We start from the raw sequence: 26,844 nt of genomic DNA, 5'->3' as shown, positions 1-26,844 counted from the left end.
GACATCATGACACACCAATACCAGTTACTACATACGCACTCACTGATTCGTACGTCTACACACACATTCACTCATTCACCCATACAATTACTCATACATACAGTCAGTTATTATTAGAACACTATCATATGCACTCATACACCTAGTCAGTCCTGTGAAGAATCAATCACACTTCGATTTCCTCATCTATAGTTAAACACAGAACACCATACTTTTCACACATATACTAACACATACTTACTCTCTTATACAATCACTGATACAAGTACACATTGATATGCACAGCGTCACACACCTCCCAGCCAGCCACACACACACTCAGTCTTCCATCCATCCAGTCATTCTTCAATATGTAAAACGTATTTAAACTTTACAAAAACACACAGACACTAGATGATGTCATCAGTGATGTCATCAGTGATGTCACTGACCATGTCATGAATGATGTAATATGTGACATCATCAGCAGTGGATTGCGGGTGCGCGATATATAGTTAGTGTAACTAACTATATATGGAATTTCAATGGTTTTGTGTGAGTAAAATAAGGTTTTCTAAATGCTAATTCCTAACTATATATGGTCTATAACCTATGGTTTTTTCAGTGAATATATATATATATATATCTTCACAACTCTCTTCGCGCTGGCTCTCTTCTTCGTTGCGGTGGCGGGCTGCCGGCATGGTCGCGACCCTTTAAATCCAAACAAAACAACCTTTTGGTAACAAAGATTGCGCCGAGCCCCAATTTCGTAAAGAAGCGTGCTTTTATTTCATTTTCAAAGTGTGGCAAACAAAACCCCAACACGTTTCGGAACTCACGTTCCTTGGTCACGGGTAACAGGACGTTTGTCATAAATCACATGATATAGTGTGCAAAACAATAATAAGCATCAAAAGAGGACTACAAAGTAACCTGGCTAGTGTGACTAGCATAGCCTCCATTTTGTAATTGTTTTCTAACAGTATGAAGTGTATTCTTTATCCAACATAATGAATATTTAATGGCTTAACTTCAGAGAGTTATTGCTATGATATAATACATAACAAATGTATATGTTTAATGATTAAAAACATACCTGAAAATAATTTCATGAATTTCAAACTGATAAATATTTCAACTCATTAGAGCTGATAAGCTTAATATAGCTATCAGTGTATTACTGACTCACTTGATTAATTTTATTGCAAACTAATGTTGAGAAGTTGAGCAATATTACACCACAATTATGCCCTAGTGGGCTAATACTCTCAATCTAATGTATATCAATTCCTAAATGGTTACCCAAGTGGGCTCATATTAAACTCAACATTTAAAACACTTTAGATATGAAACATTACACCATTCAGAAGCTAAATCAGCAAATCTTCACATTCAGGTATAAACTCCGTCTCCTGAAAAAATATAAACCAAATGCGCACATCAATAAAAAGGTAATATACCTCAGATTAAAATTCTATACAAACATCTTTTTAGAGGCAACACAGTGAGATAAATTCTTAAGGATTTTAGTAATCTGTCATAGGTCAAAATTAGGTATCATCTCAGCCGAGATGTACTGATAGCTCTACATCTTTATTTATGCCTCCCGGATACATGGTTTCGTACCTAAATATCAAACGGGATTCTAATCTACGTAATTGCTGAACTCTATTCCTACCACTTTCTGAGATTGGAATTATATCTAAAGCACAGAATCTTAAAAGACTGGCTTCTTTCTTGTGATGTTCAGCAAAATATCGAGCAATGGGATATTGTCTATCCTCGTTAGTTATTGCTCGCATGTGTTCTAGGATGCGTAGTTTAACTTGATTAATAGTACTTCCTATGTAGACCAGTTGACAGGGGCATATCAGAGCATAAACACAGAAGTCAGTTTTACAATTTAGGTGTTTCCTTATAACAAATGTTTTTTTCCACTTTGATAATGTCACCTGCTTGCAGTTGGGACTGTTCTTACATGCTTTGCAGGATGTACAATGGAAAAAACCTTTTGTCTTAGATCTACAATCCTTATCAGTAGGTAAAACATTCTTACATAAAATATCTTTCAACGCTGGACAGCGACGGATTGTGATTTTCGGGGAACTGTGAACACATTTTTCTAAGGTATCATCTGTGCTGAGTACCTTCCAAAACCTATTCAAACATTTTCTAACATCATTAGCGTGATTGCTATATGAAGTAATGAATCTTATGGGTTCTTTCTGTGTTTCAACATCATTTGTTGGTTTCAAAATGTCCTCTCTTTTGAATTTAGCTACTTTCTCAAAAGCTTTTTTGATGACCTTATTAGAATAGCCTCTGTTCTCAAATCTAGTTTTCATAATTGTAATTTCTTCTGCAAACGTCTCATTAGAGCTACAATTGCGCCTAGCTCTTAACAGTTCACTGTATGGTATACTGTTAATGAGGTTTGTCGGGTGGCAGCTTGCTGCATGGAGAATGCTGTTTCCTGCTGTGATTTTGCGGAACAACTTACTCTCCAGCTGATTATCTTTAACTTTAACTTCCACATCTAAAAACTCTGTAGAGTGCTCATTGATGGTATAGGTCAATTTAAGATATAAATTATTTTCATTTAAGGAATCAGCAAATTTTATTGCCTCCTATTTTTCACCCTTCCAGATGCAGAATACATCATTGATATATCGGGCCCAGAGGACGATGTGGAGGTTAAAGGCAGAGATGTAATTCGCCACTTGCTCCTCCCACCAGCCCAGGTATAAACCTGCGTAACTGGGGGCGAAGCAAGTTCCCATCGCTGTCCCCCGGGCCTGTCGATATATCACGTGGTTAAAGATGAAAAAATTATTTTCCAAGCAAGTTGACATCATATTGAATATCATCTCAGTATTGTTAAAAAACCATTACAAAAATGGAGGCTATGCTAGTCACACTAGCCAGGTTACTTTGTAGTCCTCTTTTGATGCTTATTATTGTTTTGCACACTATATCATGTGATTTATGACAAACGTCCTGTTACCCGTGACCAAGAAACGCGAGTTCCGAAACGAGTCGGGCATTGTTTGCCACACTTTAAAAATGAAATAAAAGCACGCTTCTTTACGAAATTGGGGCTTGGCGCAATCTTTGTTACCACAAGGTTGTTTTGTTTGGATATATATATCATAAACCTGGAATATAAATATAAAATTAAAATAAATATATAAAAAATTAAAGTATTGAAATTACTATTTGTTTTACACTGAATTAACTATAACAGTAGGGAAAAAGTTGGATAGCATAAGGGATAACATTACTATTCCCACTCAAGAGAGTGCAACAGTAGGGAAAGTCCTGGATAGCGGAGGGGAATAATTTACTATTCCCACTCCACTGAGTGTAACAGTAGGGAAAGTGTTGGATATCGGAGGGTTTAAAATTACTATTCCTACTCAAATAATTGCAACAGTAGGGAAAGTGTTAGATAGAGGGAGGGTAAAAATTACTATTCCCACTCCAGTGAGTGCACCAGTAGGGAAAGTGTTGAATAGTGGGTGGGTAAAAATTACTATTCCCACTCCAGTGAGTACAACAGTAGGGAAAGTGTTGGATAGCACAGAGGTATACATTAATATTCCCACTCCAACAAGTATAACAGTAGGGGAAGTGTGGGATAGTGGAGGGATAAAATTGACTATTCCTACTCCAGTGAGTGCAACAGTAGGGAAAGTGTTGGATAGCGGCTGGGTTAAAATTATTATTTCCACTCCAGTTAGTGCAACAGTAGGGAAAGTATTGAATAGCGGGTGGGTAAAATTTACTATTCCAACTCCTACGATTCCAACAGTAGGGAAAGTGTTCTAAAGCGGCTGGGAATAATTTACTATTCCCACTCCACCAAGTGTAACAGTAGAGAAAGTGTTGGTTAGCATAAGTGAATAATTTACTATTCCCACTCCAGCAAATGCAACAGTAGAGAAAGTGTTGGATAGCAGAGGGGAATAATTTAGTATTTCCACTTTTGCAAACTAATTAACATTAATTAGGAAATAATTAATTGGTCAAAAATAATGTACCTCCCACCATACTCCCCTATAAACAACACCATCAATATTGTAAAATAATACATAATTAACAAAATGAATTAACATTTAATTGATTAATCAATAACAAATAAGCAATTTAAAAACCATCAAAATGAATTATATCACACAATTCACACTATAAAATACCTTTAAATAAATATTATATAAAAAATAATAAAAATGTAATTACAATTAAATTACTTCCCACCCTGCTTCCCTATCAACCCACAACCCACTCCGAAAAAAACAACACAATAAACATATTTACCAATTAATTATTCATTATTAATATCTAATTATTAACTAATGCATAACATTTTTTAACACAATTAACAATATAAAATATTAACAACATAATTAATAATTAATACAATTATTATTCATTCATTATAATTAAATTACGTACCACCCTACTCTCCTATAAAACCACATCCCGCTCCTAAACATATATTACAAAATTAACATATTTACGAATTAATTATTAATTTTTAATAACCAATTCAAAAACATTTTAATAAAAAATTAATTAACAATATTAATTGTTAAATACAACAATAGTAATTAATACAATTATTAATCAATTAATTTCAATTAAATTACTTCCCACTCAATTCCCCTATAAACCTACAACCCACTATGGAACTAAAACACAATAGTTCTTTTTTTTAATGAATAACTTTGAAAAAAATATTAATTAATACATTATAATTAAATTACTTCCCACCCTATTCCCCCTAAAAACCCACAAGCTCCTACTGAACTAAAATATGCAAACATTAACTAACATAAAATTAATTACTTGTAAAAAACGTAAAATATACATCAGAAAAATAAGCTATGCTTTTAACACATATACTAACATACAGAACACCAATTTTTTTCCCGATATTATAAACACTGATATTTTTACTTACAATATTACTAACTTTGATATTATGTGAAAACGATATTTCTTACCTGCATGCCGATATTCTTGTTGACGATATTCTTGCAGGTCTGTATTCTGTCATATCGAAATGTAATCATCGATATTATGGCATATCGATATTTAAAGAACTCAATATTATGACTGCATACCATAGAGACGTATCCATTATATCCCCCTTAGTCCTAAAAGTCAAGTCATAGGGTATCCCCTTCATCACCCCCAAGCTCCCCTTGCACTTTTTTATACATCTAGAAAGTGTGACTTGGGCACTGTGCTCATTAACCATGCATCCGTGTGGCAGTCACAGTTGATAGATACCCAGAGGTGCTAATTGAACATTGTTGTGGTATTGCTTTCACTTACATTATTGCAGTTATCATTGTTCTTCTAACTGTCAACTACACTGGTCAACGATATGGGGAAAAAAATGTCTACTTGCGAGGGAGGAGTGGGCCTGATGGGTCCCGTTCGATATCAAACAGAAGTAAGCTGGATGGAAAGACTGTACCAATAACTGTGTCCTCGAATGCACTGACAACCTAATTGAGGAATGCCAGGGAATCTTAGCTCCCGACTCATACATGGCTACAACAGACAACATACAACCCTCTGATGAGCCACCTCATCCCCCTAGTCCCATTATCAATCCTGTAAAACATATTCCCACAATGTTCACAAAGTGAAATACACAGAACAGAAAAGATTTGACATCATGCAATTGTCACCGCCACCTATTCCATAGCCGTCACCGGCGACTTGGAGGCCGATATACCCCCACTTCCCACTGCAGCTGCAGATAAACCCTTAGTAGGCATTGACACTGATAGTATTACCAATATTGCCTTATCAAATAGGTTTCTACTGCTTCAAGGTCAGACCCGCTCTGACAGGGAGAAGTGCAGAAGTTAGAGGTAGATCCTCCCTTGTCAAGGGTTACCATGGAACCAATAGAGAAAGACCCAACCGTCCAAAGAGCTGGGAGCCTCCTTGTGGAGACAACCTCGCTTGCGGGGACACTGCCAGGTTTATCTCAGATCTGAGGGCCAAAGTAACTTTGTTAAAAACACTAATCTTAGCAATTAATGATCAAATCAAACTCTATTTAGACAGAGGCACTTGGGAAGAACACCACCTAGCACAGACAAAGGGATCCACACAGGAACCACCACACTCTTTAACTAGTATAGCACCTCTAATGTCTATGCCCATTTTCCCCTTACAACCTCCACTGATAAGAGTAGATCAGATGTGACCCAAAGTAGAGACTGTACACAATTAGACAGTGGTTGCCAATCAAGCTACTGGAATGATCAGGCCCAAAGTCATGCAAGATCCATTCATATTACAAATGTGCCCAAATTTCCCACACACACGAAGCACAAGGGCAAAGATTCCCTGAAAAACAAATCCATACACTGGATTTACAAGGTGAGGGGGTGTAGATCAGTCAGGAGGGTGGACATTTTTTTGGCAAAAAGGCTATCACATCCTGCCTCCGCAACCGATTCTATAGAATTACATCTAAGGGATGTGAATTTAGTCCACAACCTCATAGCTTTAGAGGTAAGATCATGTTCACCCAATACGGGCGTTAGACTAAAATACAATCCCTTCAACACCTCACAGCTGCTAGCAACCACAAGGTAAAGAATCCCTTTCGGTTCTGATTCACCATAAGCTATCAACATTTGTCACTCCCTTTTACAAGGAAGGCTTATCATTTAGCCATCAAACTGAGGCACTATACTGATCCACATTATCATCTCCAAAGCCTAGTAGTCTAGGGCTGCCTGATCTGCACAGCTTACTAGCAATACCTCCAGAGAGGGGACTCCAACACTGCAAGATAATACTGCTGGCCCAGAAATAGGTTATGTAATGAATGGGACCCAATCTATCCACCCAGCTCTTGGAGGAACACCTCCTACATTTTGTATACTATCATGGAATGTTGCCCGAGTGAGACCCAAGTTGGTACTTACCCATTAGACCCAATATATAGAGCAATTTGACATCTGTTTTTTGTAAGGAAAGTTGGTCCATTCCCCCTGTCTTCATCCCCGGATGTGTTAGTTATTGCCGCTCAGCAGTCGCCAGGAGATCAGGATGATATGCTGGGGGACTGTTGATCTGTGTGAAAATCAATCTCCAGTGTATCATCCGTGGACTTAAGACCAAAATCCCAACATTCTACTTATTCATATTAGGGGTAGGAATGTCACAGGGCATGATCTCTTTAATTTTTATGCCCGGGGTTCCAAGGCCAGTTGTAGCTCTCCTACCCTTCTGGAACTGGTAAATTGCCTAGAGGAAAGGGAGCTACAGTGCCCAGTAATTGTAGTAGGGGATGTCAATGCCACCTTTAAACCCCTGGACTCCCAAGATGTAATTGACAGTGACAAGGTGGACAAGATGTGGCTTGTTTCCCCCCTAGAATTGCCTCCTAATAAAAAATGGACTTGTACAGCACCACAGCTACATGCATTAACTCTCTAGTATGGGATCAGGGCTGCTAATGGTCGGACCAAGTCCAATAATTTGGGGGCAAACCTCTTGAATAGAACCACTACCATGAGCTGCATCAATTAGACCTTGTTAGATGTCAGATTTGGCATGGGGTATTGGTCATGGAAGTTGGATCGACCATTTACAGTGACCACAACCCTCTCAAGCTTAATTTGTCACCACTGTGGGATAAAAACCTTGGACTGATACATACAATACTTTCCACTAAGGAGGTATGTCCGACTAACAATAACAGGTGACTCAAGTGGGCACGTGTAGCCACTGATACTTCAAAATTAGAAACTATGAAGGGCAAACTCCTAGAGAGTACCAGTGAGCTACTCAGCCTACTTGAGCATTACGATGGGCTCTCAAAGATTAGGGGGCCCATTAGGATCTCGGGCGGATCGCCACCGCCCGCATGGTGGTGACGATCCGCCCGAGATCCGCCACGGAAAGGCATGCGGGAATTTCTTGCGGGGACCTGTTGCGGCCTCCCATGGACTCTGTTGGGTGGGAGGGTGCACATGGGCGGTACCTGTGCCTGTACCGGTGCCTGTCATGTTGTGCATGGAAGTGCACGACATGCCTTCCTGGCATTGTGGCGGGCGGTGCTAAGTGCACCGCCCGCCCCAATGTCACAAATGTAGGATGCGCCCGCCACTGTGGCGGGTGAATCCTAATGGCCCCCATGGGACTACCACCATTATGGTGGGCGGTACCATTTCACAATAGGATGGTGGGCGGACGGGCCATCCTAATGACCCCCTAAGTCTTGCCACACACACCTTTTTAATGATTTGGCATCATACTTCAGAATCCCCTTAGGCCTCAGAGCTAATTGAAACCAGCCAGATCACATTCCTCCTGGCTCAATCAGGACTGTAGAAATCAAGATTTCAATTGGCCATGGCCAGTAGAGCAAACAATGTGACCGACCTAAAAGAAGCCAGGAGATTCCACCAGAAAGCTCAGGCCAAAGTTAAAAAGGACTGGGAGGAAAACCAATGGCTGCAGCTCAAGGATGCTTGCCAGAATAAGGATTCACAACAATTTTGGCTTTTGGTGACCAGGGGGGACACTGATAAACTGAGGCCTCGTACTAACAAAATTACCATTTCCACCTGGCATGAACACTTCTCTGCAGTCAACACTGGAACAGGAGCCTTGACGTGAAGGCTTGTTTGACAACTGCACTAACCCTCAGACCTCTGAGTTTTTTTCCTTAGTTGAAATCTCACTAAGTATAAACTTAGTAGTTACGAATAAAGCATCTGGCCTGATGATTGTCCCTGACAACGCTTTTTTTTATGACACTGATAACTAGTCCAAGTATATATGGGCACTTGCTAATGGAATTGTTGCTGGGGCCCCAATACCACCCTTTTGGAAGGAAGTAGAGGTTATCCTTGGTATTTAAAAAGGGCGATTGTTCACTACCATTTAACTACAGGCCTATTAGCCTGATCGATGGTGCTTAAAAGGTCTTCCCCCATGCACTTCTCAAAAGTTCATGGATTGGATGGAGGAGATTAACATCCTATCCATTTCCAAGTAGGGTTTAAAATGAAAGTCAGCACCATCGATCAGGTTCTTCGATTCAAATTACTGGCCTGGAAAACAGTTACCATAGAAAGGGGTAGTCTTTACAAAGCATTTATCCACCTAAAGTCTGCTTTTGATCTCATCCCGAGGCACAAATTATGGCAGACCCTGCAGGAGTTGGGTCTCCCTTCCCCAATCCTCAAGCTGGTCATTTGCTTTCAGGAGGGCAATTTTGCGAGGGTCCGGTGGGGGGAACAAGGACAGCTGAGAGACCCGATTAGTGTTGATAGGGGGGTCAGACAACGATGTGTGTTGGCTCCTACTCTGTTTTTGATCTTTATCAATGGAGTGTCAACCATCTAGCGGAAGTCCCCGCTGATGCCCCCTCTTTGGGGAGTGTCAAAGTAGCAACCCTACTGTATGCAGACAGCACGCTGTTGGTCTCTAAGACCCCCAGTGATCTTCTATTGATGAACCCCCACAAATCTTTTAAAGGTAAACTGACTCTCGGGGGGATTCCCCTCGAGAGAGTAGTAATATTTGGCTAGTTGCGTGTGACCCTCTCTGAGGAAATGTCCTGGAAGCACCACATTACGAAGCAGTTACTTCAATGGAAGCAGATCACTGGGGCTCTGATGGAGGAGCATAGATGCTCCCTGTCAAGACCAATAGCAGCAACACTACAGATTTATGACTACAAACGGTGGGATCCGCTCTGTAGGGGCTGAACTCTGGGGGTTTGAAAACTTGGGGGGGTCTCCTCATCACTGAGAACAAACCCTTGAGATCCCTCTGTTCTCCTCCCAAGAGTACTCCATTCATTCCTTTAGGGTTAGATATGGGCAGAGCATCCATTGTGGATGAAGCACAACTTCGCACCTTGCTTTATTGGCTTTGCCTGAAACTAACCCCAGAGCTCTCCCATTACGCTGCTGCAGCTGATGAAGTTTGCAAACTTGACCATTTTAACAAAATTGGAGGATTTACAAAAGTCACGTCATTACTTACAGCAATAGGCTTAGGAAGCTCATGGGACGCAAAAAATCCTGGTTTACTACCAAGCAAAGAGCTAGTTAAGACCCAATATTGGAACTGGGTGGCCCAGTCTAATGCAGCACACTCGCATGGTGGCCTCCTCACAATAGAATTCCAAATTGCACACAAGCAATACATGGAGGTCATCACGGTTTCACAGGATAGGAAGCTTTGTATCCATTTTAGATTTAGATCCCTTCCTGTAAACTCCTTTACAGCTGTGTCACAATGGCCTTTATCTACGCATTTGCATTGTCCTGGTTCCCTTGCTCTGTTGAGTCAATTGCCCATATTCTCTTTGCTTGCCTGATGTATAATTCCCAGAGATTCAAATGGTTGCCACCCGTTTTTAAGTTGCTGGAAACACAAAGTCACCAAGAAGCGCTGCACATCTTAAAATCTGGTTGAAGCCCATCAGTTGCTTGCGCAGTAGCCAGGTTTCTTGGAAAAATTTGAATAATTAGATGGCACGCACTGAAGATGTGATATGGTGTGCCTCATGGTTCTTCCTTCCCACTGTCCCAACCCTCTAAAAGAGAACTTGGCAGTAACACTAGGCATTTCCAACATAGCTCATGGTTTTTTCCTGCGATTTTTATCTCATGGATCTGTTGTTTTAATTGTCTTTTTATCTGCTTGCATTAAATCTTATTACCAATTTTTGTAATGCATTCAGTGAATTTTTGTCATGTATTCAAACTTGAAGTTCTGTACTGTAAGCACTTGCACTTTTTCAGTCGTAATACATCTAATGTATTATTGTTACATATCCAATTTGGCATTTGTACTGTATGCATTTGCACTTTTATGGTCGGAACAACCGAAATAAAGTTTGATTGATTGATAGACCATAATGAACCTTGGGCATCTCATCCCTTCACCGTGCAGCCCACTTCTTTTTTAACAGGGAGATTTGAAAGTCAAAACCCCTGAATCTCACTAACTAAGCTAACCACCTGGGGTTGCTTTTAGAGTTTGTTGTATACAACACATCCACCAAAAAGTAGTGAATGTCCCATCTGCCCATTCTAGAGTGAGCAGATGTTGATACACTCTATATGAGACGCCTTCAAAATGTAGGCAGATACCCTCATTGGTTAAAAACTGTAAATAAGTCCTCTGTCAGAATACCCTCCTCATGACTCATTTGGCAAAGGTGCTGCTGTTGTATCCACCAAACTAAACTGCTTGATTGCCTTGCGAAAAATGTAATTTCCTTCACCAAGACTGACTTAGCAGCAAATGGGGCTTACTGAAACGGGCCCATGGATTATTTCTCAACTGCCAATGGGGCCATCAAAATATCTGACCAGATTTTCTTTAGTATACCTATCGAGGTTGTACAGTTAAGGTATTTTTTGCTAGTTACTCCTTTTTCGTGCTTTTGTTATAAAGGTCACAATTATTGGTATTCATTGATATTCACCAGCCATCAGATAATACATATACGGGCAGGGCCATTTCAAAACTAGAACATGGCTCGTACTCTTGTTAAATCTTGGTTCACTGTGTTCTCCGACCATAACATTATTTTCTGTTCCGCACTCACCTGAAGGACTCTTTAAATGTTGACTACTGTAGATTGTTTTGGTGCCATAAATGCAGCATTTTCTCACTTATACTTCCATTAAACGTGATTAACTTGGCACAAGTGTGAATGCCTTCCATGGTGCAATTCTTCTGCAACTCTGATAATGTTTTAGAAAAATCAAAATCAAAATAGAGGGTAAATAAATACATAAGGGTTCATTAGGATGACGGGCGGACTTAGTCCGCCCGCCATCCCATCGGGGAAGGGACCGCCCACCATAAGGGCGGGGGTCCCGTGGGGGATATTATGATGCGCCCGCCACAGTGGCGGGCGCATCATGCCTGTTTAACAATGTGACGGTCGGTGCTCTCAGCACCGCCTGCCACAATGCTAAAAATGCTTTTGATGCATTTGCATACACAAAGTGGCAGGCACCGCGCGGTGCCTGCCGCTTTGTTTATACAAATGCAGGGGGATACCACAGGTACCCCCCATGTGCACCTCCCACCTCGCCTTTACCATGGGGGCCCGCAGGGGGCCTCCAAAGTAAAGACCGCATGCCTTTAAAGGCATCTAAACGAGGCCATCATAATATGGCTGACGGTGTCTGATAGACACCGCCAGCCATATGAACCCTTCTCCACCCCGGCCGCAGGGCGACCAGGGCGGGAAAGAGGTGGACGGTGTTTCCGTCTGCCGCGGCCCCCCCGCCATTGTAATGGTGATGGTGGGCGGTCACGGATGGCGGGCGGATCACCACCGTCTGCATGGCGGTGGCGATCCGCCCGACATCCTAATGGACCCCTTAGTTTGGGTCTGTAGGCTTCACATAATTACAAAACTGGAAAAGATTCCCTCTCCTAGCTGCTCTTGTAGGGTTTGAACTATATCCTGGATTAATACAGTGATGTGCTAAGAATGTTAGCACAGAAAAGAAGTAAAAACAGTACTAGAGCAGTAGTTAGTGTCTAAATGCTAACAAATGTGGTAAAAGGTGCGCTACAGAAGGTGCTACAAGCCCAATGGCTGTAAAAACACAGTTCAGCATTTTCTTTTTTTCTTTTGAGTATCACTAGTTCTCTGATTTTAGTAATTTGTTTGCCTTAGTTTACTGTTACCAGATTACTTTAAATAAGAGAGAAAGTTAGAGGTGCCCGATCGTTCCACCTGGGTAGAGTAAAAACAATGGGGCATATTATCAAGAATGGGTGTTACATTATCGCTGCTTTTATCGGCAGGAAACTGCCGATAAACCGGCGATAATGGGCTTGATAATATGCTCTATGAATTCCAATCGAAGCCCATGTTAGATATCTTCACATCTAACATGGGCTTCGATTGGAATTCATAGAGCATATTATCAAGCCCATTATCGCCGCTTTATCAGCAGTTTCCTGCCGATAAAAGCGGCGATCATGTAACGCCCATTCTTGATAATATGCCCCAATGCATTTTAAAGACCTCGATGTTGGCCAATGTGACACGGTCCTATTTTGTTTCTATACTTTGAACATGAAGTGATTATCTCTGTGGTTCCCCTCCCGATAAAGCATGAACTTGTTTAAAAACAATGGGGCATATTATCAAGAATGGCCGTTACATTATCGCCGCTTTTATTGGCAGGAAACTGCCAATAAAGCGGCGATAATGGGCTTGATAATATGCTCTATGAATTCCAATCGAAGCCCATGTTAGATGTGAAGATATCTAACATGGGCTTCGATTGGAATTCATAGAGCATATTATCAAGCCCATTATCGCCGCTTTATCGGCAGTTTCTTGCCGATAAAAGCGGCGATAATGTAACACCCATTCTTGATAATATGCCCCAAAATGTTTTAGTTAATATTTATTCAATATAATAATCATTAGTACGATATTGCAAATAAATCTGCAATATAAGAGTTAAGTAGCTTGCATCATTTTTTATTTGCATCCGCAGGCCCTTTCGCACTGTGCGTTTCGCTCGAGCAATATGATTTTTCCCTCTGACATATTTTTCTCTTTATGCCTAGGATAAGAGAAATGCCACATTTCCAGGGGGACAGAGGCAGATCATTGAAAAGATGTTCTAGATGCCTAAGTTCTCCGAGTTGTGTTATTCTCGCTCTCCAAAGGAGACGCAGTTCAAGCACATGTCAAAAATTGGAAAAGCCAAAGTACCTCGAAAGAACATCGAGTGGAAAGGGACCGAACAGGCAGACACCTATGGACCTCCCTAAGCTACTGCAAGAGAAACAAACAGCCTGATTCATCAACGGGCCGTTTTGCGTGGCCCTAATAGCGAATCATAGCGACTCGCTATTGAGGACACGCAAAACGGTATTCATGTAGGAATTGCAAAATAAATAGCGATTCCTACATGTTCTCTATTTGCGAGTAGCAATTTGCTACTCGCAAAAAAAGGAATAACTCCCCATTCATTCCTATGGGCCTTGGCCCATAGGAATGAATGGGGAGTATCCCTTATTTGCGAGTAGCAATTTGCTACTCGCAAATCAGATAGCGATTTTAAGGGTGCCAGGGGTGTCCAAAGGACACCCTGTAGCACCCCTAAAATGCACATTTGAACAGGTGTTGCGCACACACATGTCCAAAGGACATGTGTGTGTGTAACATGCAAAAGAAAAAAATGCACTAAAGTGCTTTTTACACTATTTACGCAATTTACCACCAAGTCAGACCTGGTGGTAAATTGAGACCAAATATTGCGATTTCGCTATTTCTATTTGGTTGATGAATTGCATTTAAGGAATCTCTATTAGAGATTCCTCAAATCCAATTCCTCGCAAATATGCGATTTCGCTAATAGTGATTTTTGCATTTGGGATGATGAATACCAAATGCAAAAATCGCACTCGCAAAGGGCCAGATTCTCAGAATCTGGCCCTTTGCGAGCGCAAATCAGCTTGATGAATCAGGCTGAAAGTCCGCTAAAGATGACCCTTTCCTGTCTTTTACCTGCATTCTCCAACTGTATTATTTCATGTCGGATTTTTATATAAAATGCATGTGCAAACACTTCCTAGCTATTAATAATGTAATCAAATTAAATGTTAACAGTGGCACATTGCGCTCGATTCACAAAGCCACTTCTGGGAGTAATATCAGCTTTACCAATACCAACGTAGATAAATACCCATTTAGTTTAGCCTAGTTGTACATATTGACTGCATGTAATTACGCAGGAGCATGTCCTACACAAGGAGTGGTAAGTGGGAGGATCAAGTTAAATGTATCTGTGAACCTGTGCACACACACAAACTCGTGGGCTTTTGAGCATTCACAAGCTCCCCTCTGAACCTTTCCTACCCAGTAACTGTCCAGGGATTTCCTCCATGTATTTAAACACCTTCCAGGTTAGGAAAGAGACCATAACACCCCTCAAATTTGTAGGGGTGTAGAGAAAGAGGACACTCAGTGGGAATACTTTTCTCCCTGTAGAGAAATAAAAAACTGAAAAATATGCGATTACACATTGAAGCTGGATTTCCCCTATGCAGAATTGAACCATGCAGACAGTCTTCGCTAGGGAAATAGCAACAACAAAAAGTGTCTCATGGCGGTCCCGGAGGTACGCCTGAAATGCTTGAGCAGTTTCCCAGGCACAGGGGATGGTTGTAATTTAGAAAACATTTTACATCTGCACTCTGAGAAATCAGGAACTGTATGCAGTTTCCCCCCAGTTTGTGTCCCCATTTGGAGTACTAGGTGCTGGTTTTCTGACTTTGACTACGCCCTGGGCTCTGCTAACCAGACCCAGGGCCTGTGCTCTGTGTAAAAGGACATACTAGGTAGGTATAATTATCAATGGCAATGACAGACCCCTACATGGCCCTAGTATATAATAAGGGAAGGGGGATTCAAACTACCTATAAGACCCTAGTATATAATAGGGCAGGGAGGTTTAGAGGCCCAGCAGATTTCCTGCACTGGAGTGTGCACTACTGTGGTGTCTGCTGTCATTTTAAAAGACAGCCCTGCCTTGCAAGCTGCTTTTAATTTGCAAGTATATATTAAATTCGACTTTGGCTTTAACGGTACTTCCACAGTAGTAATCTTCTTTATTTTAACAAATAAGCCATCCTAAGCACTCCTCTAGGTGCCCCCCAGAGTAGGGTGCAATGTAACAATAAGCAAGGAGATTATCAAATATGTTTTATACGCCCTGGTGAAGGAAAAACTGCCAAATTCATTTTTCATCATTGCAGATAACTAGCTTCATAGACTAACATCGGAATATTTTATTCAAGTATAAATATTGGAAGGAGCTGAAAATGTCTTTCAATGACTTAAGATGATAGTTATGATAAACCCAACAACTTGCCACTGTTAGATCTATACAAACTAACAGAGAAAGTAAGTTATTACAGTTTCTTTTCTGTAAGCCAAAAGCCAGCTTTCCAACTGCCCTCTGCCAGGCTGAGCCAAAGTCTCTTAACAAGTTATCAAGTAGCCTGCTAGAGAGACAATGGATTTGTTGTGGGAGGAGAAATGAAACAGCAGAAGAAGAAGGCAGGAGGCAGGAGGGGTAGCCAAACTCATTTTCTTTTTTCTTTTTTTTTTTCTTTTTTTTTTCACTTTCAACGTATGGACTTTATTTGAACTGGCCAAGTGTATAGTTAACCCTCCATTCACTCGACTGGCACCACATCTTAATAGAGGAGAGATTGTAACTTTCAACAGGTAATGGGAAAATAATGTTTTGGTGGAATGGCGAAAAAAGGAATGAAAATTAACACGAGCTTAAGGCAGAACATACAAAATACACTTGCATGGATACAAATAAAAAAAATACTATTACATACGATTTTACGTATGTGCTCCCACATGTTGGGCAGCCTTCATGGAGGCAAGTAACAACTGTAACAATGCATTACACAATTTGGAATGACAGTACAATCAAGTCCTCTAATGCACTGCAGAACTTGGAATGTTGGCTCCACAATACCGACATACTCTCTGATTTTTCCAGTTTTCCAATCCAGAGTCCAGCACCAGAAGCAAACTACAAAATTACCATGCCATCTCGGAATTTTCTGTGCAGTTATCTGCCCAGGTGAAAAATGGCAAAAGTATGTTTAGAAGCATTTGCGGTGGACGATGGAAGGGCCGGACTCATCGTACTCCTGCTTGCTGATCCACATCTGCTGGAAGGTGGACAGGGAGGCCAGGATGGAGCCACCAATCCAGACAGAGTACTTACGCTCAGGTGGGGCAATGATCTTGATTTTCATTGTGCTTGGTGCCAAGGCAGTGATTTCCTTCTGCATCCTGTCTGCAATTCCTGGGTACATAGTGGAGCCACCAGACAACACTGTGTTTGCATACAGATCCTTACGGATATCAACATCACACTTCATGATTGAGTTGTAGGTTGTTTCATGAATACCACAGGACTCCATACCAAGGAAAGATGGCTGGAAAAGCGCCTCTGGACACCTGAACCTCTCATTACCAATGGTGATCACCTGACCGTCGGGCAATTCGTAGCTCTTCTCCAGAGAAGATGAAGAAGCAGCAGTTGCCATTTCTTGCTCAAAGTCCAGGGCGACATAGCAGAGCTTCTCTTTGAGATCACGCACAATTTCTCTTTCGGCTGTAGTTGTGAAGCTGTAGCCTCTCTCAGTCAGGATCTTCATGAGGTAGTCTGTCAGGTCACGACCAGCCAAGACAAGACGCAGGATGGCATGAGGCAGGGCATAACCTTCATAGATGGGCACAGTGTGGGTGACACCATCACCAGAATCCATCACAATACCAGTGGTACGACCAGAGGCATACAGGGACAGCACAGCCTGGATAGCCACATACATGGCTGGGGTGTTGAAGGTCTCAAACATGATCTGGGTCATCTTTTCTCGGTTGGCCTTGGGATTCAAGGGGGCCTCTGTTAGCAGAACAGGGTGCTCTTCAGGTGCAACACGGAGCTCGTTGTAGAAGGTGTGGTGCCAGATCTTCTCCATATCGTCCCAGTTAGTGACAATACCATGTTCTATGGGGTACTTCAAGGTTAGGATACCCCTCTTGCTCTGAGCTTCATCACCAACGTAGCTGTCTTTCTGGCCCATGCCAACCATCACACCCTGATGTCTTGGGCGCCCCACGATGGATGGGAAGACAGCACGCGGAGCATCATCCCCAGCGAAGCCAGCTTTGCACATACCGGATCCATTGTCAACCACAAGTGCGGCAATATCCTCATCCATTTTTCTTCTTTAGGTTGCAGAGCACAAGCCAAGGGGTGAAATAAATGGCCGGAGCACGCAAGGGTGATGGAGCTCAGAGTGCAAATACTAAATGTATGTCGTGTTCTACATGTTTGTCCATGTCCCTTCTATTTACAGGTGCAGAAACCGTAAAGTTGAAGCCTCCTAAACCAGGAGTGATTAGGGAGACAATCCTTTCTTCCTAATTTTTTTGCACTTTTTCACTGTTTTTCTTATTTTCACTCTCACGTCCCTAGGTAAGGGTGGGCCTTGGCGTGCTCATACCGCCAGGGTTTAATACACTTTTCTAGTCCTGAAGAATTGCCTGGTAAAATGACACCATTTCACGGCAAGAAACATGTCGACTGATATCTAGGAATCTACCACTCAACTAAATGTGGACTGCTTCCATACACATAGATTTTAATATAATGTCTTTAGCGATCATAGAATAAAATTTCCTTTTGATACACTACAGACAATTTTTAAATACATTCACCATTCACGAGCTTAGTTTGCACCAACACGTCCTAAATCTCACTAACCTGCTCCGCAGTAGATCTGGCGTTGTAGCACACCAAGGAGACACTCGGTCTCCTTGGTGGAGCCCGATGATGAAGCATGTCATCACCAGGTGGTGAGTGAGGGCTTTCCTTAAACGTCCTAAGTGAGGCCGTTTTCCTCCCTTCTTTTTGCTCCCTAATGTGGTTTAAGTGCAACCATAAGACACTCTTTGTTTGTTTATTGCTCATTAAATTTCCACAGCTGGGGAAATAGCACGCAACTTGGTTTTATTATAAAATCTTAAAATAGCATTGGATCTATGATCAATAGTTAATTTGGATTTCTCCAATAGGTTTGTCCCCCTTAGATTGTCCTTGAGTCTGACCCCCAAATAATCAAAACTATGTACCAAGGGCTTCCCCCGCTGCATGAATACTGCAGCTTCCCTTTTTCTTCATTCCAAAGACCAAAAACTCAGTTTTGTTTATATTAAGTAATAGGCCTCTTGAGTTACAAAATTTTAAAAATGTTTCAATTAAAATTTGGAGGTCCATTGGAGATTTAGATATGAGAATTGAATTTTCAGCAAATAGTAAAATAGGTACCTTTTTGATGGACAAAATTGGAGAATCATCTCTACAATGTTCTACAGTGTCCACAATATCATTAATATACAATGAAAATTGGGTAGGCGCTAACACGAAGCTCTGGGCAACTCTTCTCTCAATGGGAATGCGATCCGTCAGTTTGCCATTTGGGCCCAGCGAAATTGTACAAAGTTATTCACATGTAGTCTATTTATTAGATGCTCTAAATTAGCTGGGGCCGCCATGTTTATCAGGGATTGCCAGAGGGTGGTTCGTGGTATAAGATCAGACGCCACTCTTAGGTCAATAAATGCCACGTAAAGTTGTTGTTTCTGAAGTAAAACATATTTCGACTATAAAACAACGAATCTAAAAATCTGATCTGTTGTACGAAATCTTGATCAAAAACCTGTCTGGAGGGGAGATAAAATCCCTTCCCCCCAGCTGCAATAGCATTGGATAACATATTAAGATAGGAGAATCATATCAAAGGCTCAGATTTATATAAATCCCCAGGTATTTTATCTGAGCCAGGAGCTTTGGCAGATTTCTGCAAATCAATAGCTCTAGTTGTTTCATCTAAGCTAAAGAAGATGGGATGAGTGGAATCTAGTATAGGCCGTACATTTAAAGTGCTAGTGCTGTTAGGGACCTGAGAGTCACCAGAAGCACAAAGAGTAGAAAAATGTGACACCCATTTATCCGGGAGAATATTATATTGATGTAGATTCGGTTTTTCTGACTTAGTTTGGGCACCAAGGTGCCAGAACAGTCTAACGTCATTCTTTTTTCCGGCGTCCAAAATATGTATCATAAATTATTTTTCCAATTCCTCTTGGCTTTAATCAAGGTTGTTTTATAATGAAATCTTGCTGCTTTGACATTGATGCTGTTTCCTACTTTGGTAGTCTTCCTCAGAGCGGACTTAGCTAATTTACAAACCGGATTAAACCATTTCTCCACCTTCATGGAATTAGAGGTCTTAATAGTACAATTTTAGTAGAAGATTTCCAGTAGGGCTTTAAACTGGCCAACACGTATGTCTAAAGTAGGAATTATATCCTCACGCAGCCCTAAATAAGCTTAAAAAAATGTGACATAAAGTTTATAAATCTGTAAAAACAAATTCTGATTAGACATAATATTCAGCCATGAGACATAGCGGCGGTTGTTAGATACCACAGGGGCCAGTACAATAGTTATCTAGTCATTTTTGTCTTGATTTAAGGAGTCACCAATCAAAGCTACTTCAAGGGGATTATGATCACAATCCAGGTGCGCCACCACTTCCATATCTTACATAAGTGGCCATAAACTCACATCAACCAAAACATAGTTAATAGTGCTGGTACATGCCCCTCTTTTGAATGTGACTGCCCTAGTTGGATCAGAGCAAGTATGCCCATTACATGCTCTAAGACCCTTGCTTAATGTGAACGAGGCCAGTTCTAAAGCAGCATTAGAAACAAAAATTCCAGGGTGGGCCCATCAGGGGTGGTATACCCCAAACTTCATCCTCCTCTTTTGTTAACTAATTTAGATATGATGAAGGGTCAAAGCTGGTATTGAAATCACCTTCTAATGTGATTTTTGTATTAGGATCTAATTTATGTATAAGTCCTTCTAAGAGGGATAGTGTAGGTGATTTATCCTGTCCCCTGGAACTCCTAAGGTAAATATTAAAAATAGACAGAGAAGCGATGAAAGCGTCACAGTAAATCCCCGTCAAATCTAAGGTATCAATCGCCATCAAGGTAGAGCTGCTGACACAGCCATTCTTTTTTTTTTTTAAATCTTTTTATTGTTTTCCAAGTTAGCTTTGGTACAAATTCAGGTTGTACACAATCACATTTTACTGTCAATGTACATTCCTATATCAACAATACAATCATATTTTTATCTCATGCGGTTCCCCAGGCAGTCTCCCTAGGCGTCGCACGTCGCTCTTCCTTCTGCTCCCCCTCTGATCTGTCTTCACTGCTATTCGGTGGTGGCTCGCATATGTCTCCTCTGAACCCATTCTATGCTCCCCATATCTTGTTTAATTTCTGGGGGGAGCTCCCGTTGATAAATACTGTCCTTTCCGCCACCATGGCCACGTCCATATCTGTACACCATGCTGCCAATGACGGTACTTCTGCCGCCCCCCATTTTTGCGCTATATTTCGCTTGGCCATCATTAACCCCAGTGTGGCCCACATTTGTGCCTGGTGAGTAAGGTCATTCGGTTCCCACACATTTAGCAGACACCTCCGTGGCTCTGGTACCAATGATACTCCCCCAGTCTGCGAGATCATTCTAAGTATTTTTTTCCAATAATCCACTATCTTTGGGCAATGCCATATTGTATGATAGAAGGTCCCCTCCTGCCCGCAACCTCTAAGGCAATATGGATGCGGTGTTCTGCCCATCTTGCATAGAGTGTATCTAGTGTGGTAGGTGCGGTGCAAGATTTTAAGCTGTACTAGCCTGATGAGGGTATACCCACCTCCCTTGGCGAGGCCAGCGCCTCCTCCATTACATATCGTCCAGGTCACCTATGTCACGGGTTCATTTATCTCTAAGAGGTGCTGTGGGATCTGTCAGATTATTAATTAATTTACAATAGGTGAAGGGCGTAGCTCGCTTTTGCATGTAGTCCGTTAGCAGCCTGTCCTCCAAGTGGGAGGCCTCGGCACCTCCGTACCACGTGTTATAGCCGCAAGCAATGCATGTTTAATCTGTGTACAATGAAAGACTTCTGCTGGTGCAAGCTCATAGTGTTGCTGGAGCTGCTCAAATGTGATCACATTCCCTTTGACCCACATGTCACCTATCATGGAGATGCCTATGATGTCCCATTGCTCAAATCCTTTGCTGTTTCTAAGTCGCTCCAGCCGTTTAGTATCCCAGAGCGGAGTAAGTTAGGTAAGAACCCCCTGCCAACCCAACTGTGTCTGTGCCACATGCCATATTGTAACTGTGTGTTTTGTGGGCCCTATTAGCGTCGAGATGTGTCCCTTATTATAGAGTGCAGAGAGCATATTTCCTGGCCCCAAGAGGAACCTGTCCGCCCTGTATACAGGGTCTGCCTGTGGAGCATGAATCCACTGGTTAGTGATCTTAATTGTGCCGCCCAATAATACAACTGTATATTAGGGAGTGCTATCCCTCCATCGTACCACCCTCGGGTCAGCCTATTCTGTTCTATACGCGCCAGCTTGTTGCCCCATAACAGTGTAGACACCTGGGCAGCAATTTTCTTAAAGTATCCCAGAGGTATGGGGAATGGCGTGTTCTCCAGTGCATACAGAAACCGGGGCAGCGCCATAATTTTAAACAATGCCGCTTTTCCCAACAATGTTAGTGGGAACGACTCCCAGTGCGCAACATCTCTCTTCAGACGCTCCAGTGGGGATGCCAAATTTCTAATAAAGAAGTCATCTGGGTTAGCTGGTGGATGCATGCCTAAATATTTAAACAAGTCGCTTGCAATCTAAAGCGGGCATCCAGGAGGAAGTTGCGGTGGGGGCCGTGTAATATATACATAACAGACTTGGACCAGTTGATGGTATAGCCCGATACCTTTCCAAAATTCTCACAAGCATTAAGGAGAACAAATATTGAGCGTCTGGGGGTGGCCAAGTACACCAGTATATCACCTTACTTCACTCTCAGCCCTATTACTAATCATTGATCCACAAAATGGAGGCTCCCCTCTAGCCTGGAGGGGAAGACCAAAATCGCAGACTATCTTAAACCAAGACCCCGACATGGGTGAATGTCTTTGCACTAAAGCCTGATAAAGGACTACAAATAGTTCCAGAACTACAATAAGTTCTAGAACTGGAAAAGGGCAACAAAAAGGGTGAACACTATAAAAGGACTACAAAAAGATTGATAACTGGATAAAGGACTACAAATGGTCAAGTCTCTAAGCACTAAGGATTTTTTGATTTTTACCGGCGGAAACTTCATTGACTTTTTGCATCTACTGGAAACTTTTTTTGCATTCATTCCCCCGTGGTAATGCGGTTTATGTTGGCTGGTGTATGACTTTGACTGACTTTTATCGAAATTGATACACTGGTAATTCTACTGCAGTCATTCCCCCCTTGTCAATTCTATAGGGAGTAGTCACACCCCTGCCAGCTCAGTTCCCACTATGGCTGCTAACAACAGTCTAACGGAAGGTTCGCTTTCTAAAGTGGGAGCCAGTGCCTTTAAGATTACCTATCCAACTAACCTCACTAAGAATGCGCCAAAAAATTCAAACATAATCTAAGAAAAAATATCCGGAAACTCTTATAACAGATACATACTTCAGTATGTATAATGGTAACAACATTTCTGATCTAATCTTTTTCACGACTAAGAGAGCCCAATGGAGAAAAACTTTCATTTCATTTTTCCAGTGCACACAGTTAAAGAAAATACCCTATGGTTTTAGTCTCGTCATCATTCCCTCCTCGATCCACAAAAAAGATCTCACCATTACCATCTTTAATAATGGGATCGTTCTTATTCAAGCCGCTAATCGAAACCTAAAGCAGTTCGACAAACTCTTTCTGAAGATTAAAAGTGTGGTAGCTAACTATTCATTCCCAGGGCGTCGTGATACCACGCTAACCAGTACAAGGTCACTCCAATTCACTGCTCCCACTCCTCCCTCAGATTCACACCCGTCCTCTCCCACTCCCCCCTCAGATTCACATCCTTCCTCACCCATCATCCTTCCCATGTCCTTGCAGGCTGCTGAAAGGTTCGAATCACTGTTGAATCCTGCTTTGCGACCACTAATCCTATCTACACTTCCAACCTCCTTACCTATACTGCCTGACACACCTCTAACATTTAGTGACCAACCCCCCATCTTGACTCTCCCATTATTGTCACTAGCACCGGTAATACTTATCAGCACTCTTCACCCTCCGCTGCTCTTCTCACCCAATCAATTTCCTGGTCCATGCTACCTGGAACACCGCCCATATTCAGGGACACACCCTCTCCCAGTGCTTCCCCCAGTATTGATTCGGACCCCTCTAACACTTTTGTCACCCGTCCTCCTCTTCAGCTCTCCACACTCACCTTCCTCCCCTCTCCCAACACCCAGACCTGTTGGCATGCTTGGACGATATCTCCCTACAGCTACACCATCTCTCCCTTGAACTCCACGGAGTGACAATGACAATAACTTTATTTGTGTGATTACTAAAAACCAATACAAAGGACAATCGGTATAAAAGAATTAGTTAAAATAGAAGATATATCTTCGATTCATAAAAAGCATCTATTTTTTTTTTAACGCAGTTAATATAGTTTCTTTTAGTGCAGCAAAGCAAAGTTTCAGTGCGGGCCAGACTGTGCGGGGCCCTCTACCAAGGTTGACCTGTCCATAAGAGCTTGGAGGGCGTGATATATAAACTTGGCAAAATTGGCCATATGCTTCATTGTGTCCAGCAAAAACAGCTGTTGAATGGCCTCATTTGCTGTCCGTGTCCCTAGTTGAAGAAGAATGGGCCTTAGGAAGTAACGGTGGGCTGGCAGCAGAGCAGGGGAGCATAGCAAGATGTGGGCCAGCGATTCCCGCTTATAGTAGCAGAGGCGACACTCCGTATTGGCTGGCTTTACTTTCACGGAGGGATACAGATATTTTAGGGGGAGCGAGTGTAGTCTGGCTGCTAGTATCCTATGTAAGGCCTGCCTCCCCACCGACTGTGTGTGATGAGGTTTAAGGCCATGTGATGTATAAAGGGAGCTTTGGGTCTCATGAAAGCCTCTGGCTGACAGAGCTTTGATGTCCAGTATACGGGAGCATGTTCTTACTTGTTTTTTTATCGATGTTTTAATTGTAGTGTACTTGATTATGTTAGGATCCCAATTTCCAATGGGTGAATTCAGCAGATCTTTGGCTGAAGCGAGGCCAATAGACAACGGGTTGCCCGGTTGTTGGAACATTTTGTTTATAACACTCTTCATTGAGTTTTCTGGGCCCGCGGTTGTTAGGTAAAAGTATTTTGCCAAGCTCGCCAGTTCTTCCAGGGATTGTCGATTGAGGTTGAATTCCAGCCGAATTAAAGTATTCCTAATGTAAGCTGGAAGACTAAATAATTTTTTATAAGCTGCGCAGTGGATCTTTTCAAGATCCTGCACAAAGTTGCCTGGAAACGCCTGTATCGCATAATTAAGGGACGGTAGTAGTTTTGCCCTCAGGACTCACTGAATAGCTGTAGTTGTTGGGCTTTCTAAAACGGCATGAAGTTTGCAGATGGCAAAGGTGACCATTTTTCCTTTCTGCTTAAGCTTGTGGCGGTGGACCTGTGAGCGTCCAGTTTCGCTGAACCAAATTCCAAGATAGTTGTATGTTTGTGTGCTATGCAGTGTTAAAGGGCCCAAGCTCCATTTCATCCATTTCTTTTTTGGGTGGCGTCCAAAGATTACTGTCTTGGATTTTGTTGGATTTGCAACCAGCTTGTTTTTAGCGTTGTAATGTGAAAGTGCTGTTAGAGCTTTTTGAAGGCCGACTTTGGTGTGATCCAAAAGCAACAAGTCGCCTGCATATTGCATCAGCTGGATCTTGGTTCTCGCAATCCTTGGCGTCACTAAAGTGGCTCCGTGCAGAGCACTACCCAAGTCCGCTGTATATAAGTTGAAGAGCAGCGGAGCAAGAACACAGCCCTGCTTTAGGCAGTGATCTGTGTTAATTTTTGCGGTGGCAGATTCTCTTGAGAGTTTGACTCTTACCCAAGTGTGCGAGTAAAGTAATCTGACGGCCTGTAGCAAATATGGACAGATGTTCCAGCTCACCAGTTTCTTCCATAAGATGTTACGGTCTATCAATGAAGCAGGCAAAAAGTGGTTGATTGCCATGAGCCGTCATTTGGTGTATTAAGTATGAGAGGGCGATGTTGTTATCTAAGGTGGAAGCTCCTGCTCGGAATCCAGTGTGGTAAAAAGGAAGCAAATCTTCCTTGCTAACCCAGTCTGTTAACTCGTTCAGGAGAGTGCTTGCGTAAGCCTTGCCCTGAATATCCAGTAAGGCAATCATACGATAGTTTCTGGGGTCGGTGCTTGGCACTTTTTTGTAAATTGGATGTAATAATGGTCCTCTCCAGGAATCTGGAACATCTTGTAAGAGCCTACACTCTGCATACAACTGTGCCAGGTTTTTGGTCCAAAAGTTAATGTCCTCCCTAAAAAGTGAGCCAGCAAGCCATTTGGACCATGGGCTCCATTATGGCGTTTTTTTTTTTTAAATGGTTCTTCTTGCCTGTGTACCTGGTGAGGTATAAACGACCACAGTGTCCATGGATTCAATTGACGCTTCCCTTGGTTGATCCCCTAAGGTTTTTGAACTTTCTGTTGTGTTTGTCTTTGAGTCATCTGTGTAAAGGGTTTTTACATGGGTTACCCAAGTGCTTGCATCGAGTGGGTTCCCTCTATTGGTGGTCTCATGGATTACTTTGTTTAAGTATTGCCAAAATTCTTGTGATTTGTTGGGTGCAAGCAACTCGAAAATCTTCAGCCATTTTGCCTCTGTGAGTTCGCGTTTAACCTGCCAGACCAATTTTGTGTGTCTTTTAGCCGCTAGTTTTAGTTCTTTTTTTTGCAGATTCAGATCTAGTTGCTTGAAAGGCCCTGCGTTTGAAATTCAGTTGTCTGGAGGATTTCTTAATTGCTGGTTGATGTCCCAATTTGTATGCGGGGTTACCTTGGGTTTTATCGACGTTGCTAGTGATGTTGATCCCCCCGAAGCTGAGATGCTAAATCAGATGCAAGTAAGACCCTTCCCCTGTGTGACCCTGGTCGTTATGGCCTGTCTGTCAGCCTTTCCATGTTGATTTCCATGAGGCAAACTTACGATTCAGGAGGGGCCCGCATTTTATTCTTCTAAGGAGTCTGTATAGATCTTCTTCCTTTGTAGCTCCAATGCAGCGGAGAGTTTTTTCCCAGTAATGGACAGCTCTAATATTAGTGCTGCATGGTCGCT

At 42.1% G+C, this 26,844-nt stretch overlaps 1 pseudogene across 1 annotated transcript; it reads right to left on the bottom strand.

Moving 5' to 3' along the window:
- Positions 1 to 16,156: 16,156 nt before the first annotated feature.
- Positions 16,157 to 17,860, bottom strand: LOC144828678 (actin, cytoplasmic 1 pseudogene; annotated as a pseudogene). Its single transcript, XR_013610512.1, has one exon. The product of XR_013610512.1 is annotated as an actin, cytoplasmic 1 pseudogene (transcript).
- Positions 17,861 to 26,844: the final 8,984 nt, after the last annotated feature.

The sequence above is a fragment of the Lissotriton helveticus genome, chromosome 1_1 (assembly GCF_964261635.1).
Source record: "Lissotriton helveticus chromosome 1_1, aLisHel1.1, whole genome shotgun sequence".
In the NCBI taxonomy this organism is placed as follows: Eukaryota; Metazoa; Chordata; class Amphibia; order Caudata; family Salamandridae; genus Lissotriton; species Lissotriton helveticus.
The sequence above is the reverse complement of the archived record's forward strand: the minus strand, read 5'-3'. Positions and strand labels throughout refer to the sequence as shown.